The sequence below is a fragment of the Papio anubis genome, chromosome 4, assembly GCF_008728515.1.
Source record: "Papio anubis isolate 15944 chromosome 4, Panubis1.0, whole genome shotgun sequence".
Classification (NCBI taxonomy): domain Eukaryota; kingdom Metazoa; phylum Chordata; class Mammalia; order Primates; family Cercopithecidae; genus Papio; species Papio anubis.
The window spans coordinates 107,815,457-107,826,673 of NC_044979.1; positions in this window are offsets into that span (position 1 = coordinate 107,815,457).

The following is an 11,217-nucleotide window of genomic DNA, read 5'->3' on the forward strand; positions in this document are numbered from 1 at the left end:
TTCTTTTACTGTGCAGAAGCTCTTTAGTTTAATTAGATCCCATTTGTCAATTTTGGCTTTTGCTGCTGTTGCTTTTGGTGTTTTAGGCATGAAGTCTTTGCCCATGCCTATGTCCTGAATGGTACCTACCTAGGTTTTCCTCTAGGATTTTATGGTATTAGGGGCCCCTAACATTTAAGTCTCAATCCATCTTTGAATTAATTTTTCATATAAGGAGTAAGAAAGGATCCAGTTTCAGCTTTCTACTTATGGCTGGGGCCAATTTTCCCAGCACCATTTATTAAATAGGGAATCCTTTCCCCATTTCTTGTTTCTCTCAGGTTTTACAAAGATCAGATGGCTGTAGATGTGTGGTATTATTTCTGAGGACTCTGTTCTGTTCCATTGGTCTATATCTCTGTTTTGCACCAGTACCATGTTGTTTTGGTTACTGTAGCCTTGTAGTATAGTTTGAAGTCAGGGTAGCGTGTGATGCCTCCAGCTTTGTTCTTTTTGACTTAGGATTGTCTTGAGATGCAGGTTCTTTTTGGTTCCATAGAACTTTAAAGCAGTTTTTTCCACCTGTGAAGAAAGTCATTGGTAGCTTGATGGGGATGGCATTGAATCTATAAATTACCTTGGGCAGTATGGCCATTTTCACGATATTGATTCTTCCTATCCATGAGCATGGTATGTTCTTCCATTTGTTTGTGTCCCTTTTTATTTCACTGAGCAGTGGTTTGTAGTTCCTCTTGAAGAGTGTCCTTACATCCCTTGTAAGTTGGATTCCTAGGTATTTTATTCTCTTTGAAGCAATTATGAATGGAAGTTCATTCATGATTTGGCTCTCTGTTTGTCTGTTACTGGTGTATAAGAATGCTGTGATTTTTGCACATTAATTTTGTATCCCAGACTTTGCTGAAGGTTAGCCATGAAATTTTGGGCTGAGACAATGGGGTTTTCTTAAATATACAATCATGTCACCTGCAAAGAGGGACAATTTGACTTCTTCTTTTCCTAACTGAATACCCTTGATTTCTCTGCCCAATTGCCCTAGCCAGTAGAACTCTCAACACTATGCTGAAATAGGAGTGGTGAGAGAGGGCATCCCCTGTCTTGTGCCAGTTTTCAAAGGGAATTTTTCCAGTTTTGCCCATTCAGTATGATATTGGCTGTGGGTTTGTCATAAATAGCTCTTATTATTTTGAGGTACGTTCCATCAATACCGAAATTTATTGAGCGTTTTAGCATGAAGGAACAGACATTTCAAAAGAAGACATTCATACAGCCAACAGACACATGAAAAAATGCTCATCATCACTGGCCATCAGAGAAATGCAAATCAAACCACAATGAGATAACATCTCACACCAGTTAGGAAATTTGGCTTAATTTCATTAAAAGTCAGGAACAACAGGTGCTGAGAGGATGTGGAGAAATAGAACACTTTACACTGTTGGTGGGATTGTAAAACTAGTTCAACCATTATGGAAAAACAGCATGGCGATTCCTCAAGGATCTAGAATTAGATGTACCCATATGACCCAGCCATCCCATTACTGGGTATATATACCCAAAGGATTATAAATTATGCTAAGTGTAAAGACACATGCACATCGCATGTTTATTGGCGCACTAGTCTACAATAGCAAAGACTTGGAATCAACCCAAATGTCCATCAGTGACAGATTGGATTAAGAAAATGTGGCACAGGTCAAGGTGGCTCACGCCTGTAATCCCAGCACTTTGGGAGGCCGAGCGGCTGGATCATGAGGTCAGGAGATCGAGACCATCCTGGCCAACATGGTGAAACCCCGCCTCTACCAAAAAATAAAAAAAACTAGCCGGCGTGGTGGCGGGCCAGTCCCAGGTAGCCACTGGAGGCTGAGGCAGGAGAATGGCCTGAACCTGGGAGGCGTGAGTTTGCAGTGAGCCGATCGCTACCACCGCACTCCAGCCTAGGTGACACAGCGCCAGACCCGCCTCCCAAAAAAAAAGAAAAATGTGGCACATATACAACATGGAATACTATGCAGCCATAAAAATGGATGAGTTTGTGTCCTTTGTAGGGACATGGATGCAGCTGAAACCATCATTCTTAAGCAAACTATCACAAGAACAGAAAACCAAACACCGTGACAAGTTCTCTACCATAGGTGAGAACTGAACAATGAGATCACTTGGACTCAGGAAGGGGAACATCACACACCGGGGCCTATCATGGGGAGGGGGGGAGGGGGGAGGGATTGCATTGGGAGTTATACCTGATGTAAATGACGAGTTGATGGGTGCAGCAGACCAACATGGCACAAGTATACATATGTAACAAACCTGCACGTTATGCACATGTACCCTACAACTTAAAGTATAATAATAATAAATAAATTAAAAAAAAAAAAAAGAGCCAGATCTTGATTCCCTACTTCCATATGGCAGTAGAATTCCCAATAAAAGCCAGAATACATTATTAGCTAGGTTAGAATTAGGTGCTTGCAAAACTATTAAAAGCCTGAACTGGCAAAAGATTTTAGTTGTAGGTTTAGTGCTACAAAGAGACAGAGATACTGCCATCCAGAGTCAGTGACCTGCAGAAATCTGCTGGAGATTTTATAACTCCATCATGGCATCCAGTAAGGTGAATGGCAGGAGAATGCAGAAACTACTGCAAACATTCATGCCTTACACCCACTTCACTTACACCAAACATTCATCACTTACACCCACTGTCATAGAGATGGCTGTGCTTTGTCTGCCTTCTAAATTTTGTGGGAGTGCGTCTCCTTGGTGGAACCCCACATAAATTCAAAACCCTGCTGGCAAGAGAGTCCAGGGAGTAAAGCTCCCAGGCTTCCAGTCCCAGAAATACAAGAGAACTGAAGGGGACATGAAGAATACTGAGTGTCTGCAATCAATATTTAGCAAAGTAATAATGTTTAGTTCTGTTGGAAAACAAAACATGTTTTTCATCTGGCAAGTCAAGGCTGAGTTGATGTTCATCCTTGTGAATTTCATTAGTCATAACACATATGATAATCATACAGATGCAGTTTTAAGTTCTGATTTTACACATGGTCTCAGGTTAGTAAAAACAAACAATAACTAACTAAATCAAAATTAATGTTCACTGTACAAAATTTAATAATGACATATGCTAAGATTTTTTTGATTACCAGAAAGAGATGTGGCATTCCATTGGTGTTAAATGACCTGTCTGCTACAAGATCTGGTGCAGAAAACCCTTAAAGCTCAGACACTCTCTAGTTGGAATAAAGTTTCTGGAAAACATTGGGAGACATCTGAACTCATGGTAAATTGAGCTAACAGGGATATTTGTAATAAATATGCTTATTTAAAAGAGATTAAAAAATAGAATATACCCAGAAATCACAGTGAAATATGCTTATCATAGATTACCATAAAGAGAGCACGATGCGCTCACGCCTGTAATCCCAGCACTTTGAGAGCCAAGGTGGACAGATCACGAAGTCAGGAAATCGAGACCATCCTGGCCAACATGGTGAAACCCCACCTCTACTAAAAATACAAAAATCAGCTGGGTGTGGTGGCGCGTGCCTGTAATCCCAGCTACTTGGGAGGCTGTGGCACAAGAATCGCTTGAACCCAGGAGGCAGAGGTTGCAGTGAGCCAAGATTGCACCACTGTGCTGTAGCCTGGCAATTGAGCAAGACTCTGGGAAAAAAAAAAAAAAAAGGACAATGCACAGGTTTTTGTATGAATAAACGAAGTATATTTTTTGCTTAAAAATCTGAGCCAAAAATGAAAAAATACTTTAACTTATAAAAACCTTATTCCTATAGTTGTACACCAATGTTGTGCCCTTGTTTTGAATAATACTGATTTCACACTTGAATTTACCCATTTTAAAGCTATTTTAAATTAAAAATAAATCTTTAAATACTTTCTCAGCCATCAAAAGTAGAAAAGTACCTCATTTTTTATCATATGAGAGAATTATTGCAACATTTAGTACAGAGTGAAAGAGCTAGGTTAAGAAAAAAGAAAAAGAATATATGCTGAGGATGCATTTTGAAGTAAAAATAAAATATCTTTTCAAGAAAGGTTAAAGCTGAAGATGAAAGAGTGATTTCACTTACTTTATCAGAACAGTAGAAAATAACATTTACAAGCAGTGAAGACTGTATTACTAAATTTATTAATTTTTTAAAACTTAAGCAAGATGAAATAAAATTTATGTCGCTATAGAACAAAATAAATGAAGTAATGTGTAGAAATTTTAGATGTGGTGCAAATATGTTCCCAGATTATAATTCTAACAAAACTATACAAAGGTCTACATTTTCTATTATATTCCAACTTAATTGATGTTAGCAGTTTGCTTACCTGACATGATCTTCACAGTGAAACTGCTTTATTTCTTGGAGTAATTTCATACTGCTTGCCCCAGCCAGTCTCTACAGTTAAGTGTCGAATAATCATTTCCTACTCTGTATTACTAAAAGACCAGATGCACTGTACTTTGATCAAAGATTCTAATGGTGATTAAATAGAAATTATTACCGAAGCAGAAAAAGCCTCAAAAATTCAATGTATCAACCAAGACAGTACTAACTAAACCTGATCTATAAAAATGTTTCTTAAGTTGACATGTCATATTTCACATTTTGAACATCAGCTTACGTACCTAAACACATGTTACTGTGGTTACAGTTTGGAAATGGGGTTGACACAGTTGCTAGGATAGCATAACAAAAATTAATATGCTGATGTATGGAGATAAGCTCATTTAAAACAACATCTTTTCAATGTGCTTAACTGGAGCTATTTCCATGCTTCATGCTTCTTTAGTTTTCCCTATGAAGCGATCTGCCATTGTCATACCTATATCATGTGTGCTCTGCCTCTACTCTTCCAATTTCACTGGAGGGTATGAATCTAACAAGGGTTCAGGCCATGAAATTCAGAGTTGAAGGGACTGAATCCTGAAACTAATCGTTCTTATGTAGCACACTAATAAATGTTGGTAGTTATTTCATCATCATCATCATTCTTCTTCTAAGAATTATTGCAACTTATGGACAAAATCTAGCATGGGCCCCATCTGTGGTATCATTGGCTTCACCTATTCAGAATCTTTACATTATGCCCTTTGATTTGCTGCTGAACCCAAAGACTGTCTTCCTCAATTTGTAGAACCTGGTCCACAGGTGGGTAGAACCTGTAACCTTACACAATAAGATTTTGCAATCTCAGCAGTCCCAGCTCTGACTCAAGCCTACCAGATTCTTGAAATCTCTGTTACACTTGTGGTGACAAAGGAAAAAATCAATCAAATAAATGTTTCTCAAAAATATTAGAATTAATATTTCAGTTGGAGAAACTTTTTTTCTATTTAATACTGTGAACCAGATGTTCACCTGTCTGACAACTCGTCCAAGAAGACATGTAATTCACTTATCCAATATTAGACAGCAAATAGATAATCTTGAGTCCAGAGCTCTTAATTCAAAGATCTTGTGATCTGCCTATCTCTCATAGTGGTTTTCAAGTCCTGTTTGCATTTGGCTTACAGCTTATATTTAAATCCATCAAAAGAGGAACTGGGATTTCCCTTTCTACCTTCAAAAATCCTTTGTTTTTTATGCACCCATGACAACTCTCCACAACTAGTCACAATTGCAATGAGGAATGCTCTTCTATCACATAAGGATGCTTTTAATTGTGCTTGCAATAGGGCCTGGGGAGTGTCTGGAATGTGTGTGTAAGGCTTACAATCATCCAAACACCATGAAATTGCTATGGTTGGCTCTCAGACTCAGCACATAAAGACCTTTACTCTGTAAACTATCTTTTGCTAAATTCCTAAGTGGCTTGTGCATTCCCTCACTCTTTTCCTCTGTACTTTTAGAAAGCTCTGGAGAGGTCATAGAATTGGCTTCAATGAAAAGAGAGCCTCTCAGAAAGAAAGTAATTACATGATCAGAGGAGTTGGCACTTGTAGATGTGTACCTTTTAATACCACCTTCACAGTGATAAAGAACCCACGAGTTCTTTTCAATTTCCAGACCAAAATTAAGCTGTAGTCATGGCCTACATTCATATCTTTTTTCTAACTTCAATGGGAATACCTTCAATGTTTTATTGTTAAGGTTTATACAGAATGTTGACTTAAGAATGTTTATTATCAAGGAAAGAGCTCTTCATTCTTAGACTATGAAGTTTATAAAAGGAATGGATGTTTTGTCAAAAGCCTTTTGAAGATCTTGATTGACTGACACATTCTATTAATTTTTGAATCTTAAACCATTCTTGTATTCTAGGAAAATCTTTACATGGTCATTGTTTCACTCTTTTAACATGCAGTCTCTTTTCTGTCCTTTGTACTAGCTTTATAAAGTAAGAAGAAAACTTCCATATTTTTTTCAGTGCTTCACAAATCATAGATTTATTCTTTTTTTTTAATTATACTTTAAATTCTAGGGTACATGTGCACAACGTGCAGGTTTGTTCCATATATATACATGTGCCATGTTGGTGTGCTGTACCCACTAACTCGTCATTTACATTAGGTATATCTCCTAATGCTATCCCTCCCCCCTCCCCCTCCCCACAATAGGACCCAGTGTGTGATGTTCCCCTTCCTGTGTCCAAGTGATCTCATTGTTCAATTTCCACCTATGAGGGAGAACATGCGGTATTTGGTTTTCTATTCTTGCGATAGTTTGCTGAGAATGATGGTTTCCAGCTGCATCCATGTCCCTACAAAGGACATGAACTCATTCTTTTTTATGGCTGCATAGTATTCCATGGTGTATATGTGCCACATTTTCTTAATCCAGTCTGTCACTGAGGGACATTTGGGTTGATTCCAAGTCTTTGCTATTGTGAATAGTGCCGCAATAAACATAAGTGTGCATGTGTCTTTATAGCAGCATGACTTATAATCCTTTGAGTATATCCGCAGTAATAAGATGGCTGGGTCAAATGGTATTTCTCGTTCTAGATCCTTGAGGAATCGCCACACTGTTTTCCACAATGGTTTAACTAGTTTACAGTCCCACCAACAGTGTGAAAGTGTCCCTATTTCTCCACATCCTTTCCAGCACCTGTTGTTTCCTGATTTTTTTAATGATTGCCATTCTAACTAACTTCCATATTTTTATATTCTGCAACATTTTAAACACTGGAATTTTTATATGAACATTAAAGACTTCAACACTAACTCTAACATTGGTGTATTGGGAGTCTTTTTTGTTATTAATCATCAAATTTATATTTTCATCATTGCTTATTATTCTCCCAATTTATCTGCCTAATTCCCCTAACACTTACTTTTTCTCCCTGAATCGTTTATTTATGCCTCAGTCTCAGGCTTTTATTTTAGGAGAACCAGGCTAAAAGAGCATCTTTTAACCTAGAAGAAGGTTGGATATTTATTCATTGAAAAGAATGAACCAGATAGTTTTGTACCTGTGGACACCAGCCAGAGCTGAAAGAAAAGTGAACTTCTACATGGAAAAAAGGAGCTTTAAATTAAAGTCAATCTGACAAATGGTAAAACTTGCAGGTTCTCTTCTTTGTAGGTTCCAGAATCTATTATCTAGGTTTCTATACTGTACACAGAAGATTGAAGAATTTTTTTTTTAAAGAAGATTCCTTTCTGACTGGCTAGAAGAAAAATGCCCATAGATACCCACATTGTAGGCTCCCAAAATACTGATCAGATCTTGCTCAGTTACCCTACAGTGATAACCACTAATTAACAAGTCCTATCCTTGCACATTTAGCTTTCAAACAGTTTTTTAGTGCAACTCTTAAGTAGAAATTGGCAGTTACAGGCTGGGTGTGGTGGCTCATGTCTGTATTCCCAGCACTTTGAGAAGCCAAGGCAGGTGGGTTGCCTGAGCTCAGGAGTTTGAGACCAGCCTGGGACACATAGTGAAACCCTATCCCTACAAAAAATACAAAAATTATATAGGCACAGTGGTCTGCACCTGTGGTCACAGCTGCTCGGGAGGCTGGGGTGGGAGGACAGCTTGAATTCAGGAGGCAGAGGTTGCAGTGAGCCAAGATCGTACCACTGCACCCCAGCCTGAATGACAGAGTGAGACCCAGCCTCAAAAGAAAGAAAAAAGAAAAAAAATAAGCAGGTACAGACTGTCAAGTAGGATCGGAAAATACTAATATGAAAAACAGAGCTGAAAACCAATGAGGAAACAGGAAAAATTAATATAGAGGGCATAGGCAAAACAAGATGCCCATGAAGAAACAATGGCAAATAAAATAATAACCTTAAAGGTAAGAATATCCTGAATCCATGAAACAAAACATAGATGCTTTATGTATTTAAGAGAAAATCAGAAGATCAGTAAGACATTTTGGAAATAAAAATGTAATACAAAGAGCAACATAGAAAATGTGAATAAGGATAGTGGATTGAAAATAGAGATTGGAGAGGGAGAATTATGGAAATGAGAGTCAGGGAGATATGGTGAAACAAGGAAGAGAGAAAGGGAGAAAACAAAGGGGTGGAGAGAGTGAAGGGGCAGATGGAGAGAAAGAAGGGAGAGTGTAGCGAGTGGTAATGAGAGTAAAGCTAAGAGAAGAGAAGGAGGATATCAAGTAAAGTGGAGAAATAAAGACAGAAACAGATGTCGGGGAGGAACAGAGATTAGAAACAAGAAGAGGAAAATAAACAGTGGTGAGAGAAAAAGAGAGAGGGAAACAAAAGGAGAAAATAAATAGTGGAAAAAAACAAAAAGAGAAAAATGAATAAGGACAAAAACAGAGGGTAAACCAGGTAGAAAGCAAGGAGAGAGATTGAAATAAAGTATTAGAAGGGAGCGGCATGGAGTGCAGATATACCTTAGACATATTGATTTCAATTCCTGTGGATGTACACCCAGAAGTGAAATTGCTAGCTCCTATGGAAGTTCTATTTTCAGTTTTTTTGAGGAAACTCTGTACTGTATTCCATGGTGGTTGTACCAGTTTACATTCCTACCAACTGTGTACAAGGGTTTCCTTTACTCACATCCTCGCCAACACTGATCTTTCATCTTTATGATAAAAGCTGTTCTAACAGGTGTGAGGGGATATCTCATGTGGTTTTAATTTGCATTTCCCTAATGGTCAGTGATGCTGAACATTTTTTTATGAACCCATTGTTCATTTTTTATTTCTTTATTTTAGAAATGTCTGTTCAGGTCCTTTGCCCATTTTTAAGTTGGATTATTTGTTTTCTTGCTGTTGTGTTGTTTGTGTTCTTTATATATTTTGGATATTGGTTCCTCATCAAATGTATGGTTTGAAAATATTTTCTCTGTTAATCATTTTGTTTGTTTGTTTGTTTTTGTTTTTCTGTACAGAGGCTTCTAAGTTTGATCCTATCTCATTTGTCTATTTTTGCTTTTGCTGCCTGTGCTTTCAGGGTCATGTCCAAAAAATCATTGCTTAGACCAATGTCATGGACCTTCCCCCCTATGTTTTCTTCTAGCAGTTCTTCAATTTCAGGTATTATGTTTAAATATCTAAACCATTTCTAGTTAATTTTTTCTATGATCTGAGATCAGGATCCAATTTGATTCCTCTACGTGTGCATATCCAATTTCCCCAGCACAACTTAGTTTTTAAAATTGTCCTTTCCCTATTGTGTGTTCTTGTCATTTTTGTAGAAAATGCAGAATTATCTACAATAAGCAAGAAATGGAAGCAACCCAAGTGTCCATCAAACGACAGATGGATAAAGAAAATGAGGTATATACACACAATGTAATATTATTTGGCCTGCAAAAAGAAAGAACTCCTGTCATTTGCAACAATATGGACCAACCTGGAAGACATATTCACTTACGTTAAGTGAAATAATCCAGGCACAAGAAGACAAATACTGCACAATTACACTATGTGGGGAAATCTAAAAAACTCACAGAAGTGGAGAGTAGAATAGTGATTACCAGAGGCTCAGGGAGAAAAAAAGGGAGAAAAATGAGGAGTTGTTGGTCAAAGTTTCAAAGTTTCAGTCAGAAAGGAGAAGTAAATTCTTAAATCTATTGCACAGTTGGGTGACTGTAGTCAATAACAATGTATTCTTTATGTCAAAATAAGTAAGATGGTAAATTTCAAAATAAATAATATGCTAAATTTCAAACTTCTCAACCCAAAGAGTTAAGTAAGTGAAATGATGAATATGTTAACTTCATTTTATCATTTCACTTTATACACATATTACATGAATGTATACAGCTGTGATATGTCAAGTTTTTAAAAATTTAAAAGAGAAAGAGTCGTGGAATTAGAGTAAGGAAAACCAAAAGAAGGATAAATCAAAGAGAGTGAAGAAAGAAGAGAAAGAAGAGAAAACAGAGAAGGGGAGAAACAGATTAAGGGAGAGAAACAAAGTGAATACAGCGAGGAAGAAAATTTTGCATATATACATATACACCTATACATTAATTTATGTATACTAGTTGGCTCTCTATATATATATATATATTTGTGCATTCTTTTCTATATGTAGAAGATTGGAAGATGAAGTTGAGAAAATATCTCAGCATGCACAACAAAAAAAGGAACAAAAATAGAAGAAACAAGATTATGAGAGCAACCCATGAAGTCCAACATCTGAAAAATGAGAGTTACAGAAGAAAAAATGGACAAAAGAGACAGGGAGATCAAATTGTCAAAGCAATTATACATTTTCCCATAATTGAATGACATGACTTTACAGGTTAAAAGGGCTCACCAATTGTCTGTTATGATAATGAAAATATGACTCCACAACCAGTAATGGATTAAATATATCCCGAAATCTTCTACTGAGATAAAAGAGGTCAAATACAAAGGATGTAGACTTTGAACTTCTTTACAGCAACCTTGGAAATAAGAAAACAAGGAATGAATGTTTGCAAAATTTTAACAACTAATCATCTCCAACTTTGAATTCTATACACAGCCATTGGACCAATCAAGGGTGAGTGCAGAGTAATAATATTTAGAAACATGCATATTTTGGAATATTTGCCTTTTATGCAGTTTTTATTAGAAAGTAACTGCACAATAAAATGCACCAAGATGGGTGAATGAACTAAGAACAAGAAAGAGACAGGGAATGAAAAACAGTTACTGGGCAAAAGGAACTTCCAAAATGTGAACAATGGGAAAGCCCAGGATATCAGCTAACACTGAGTTTTGGTCAAATCTGTCCCCTCAACCTTGAAAACATTTTTTTTAAATTTTATATGAATTTAATATATCAAA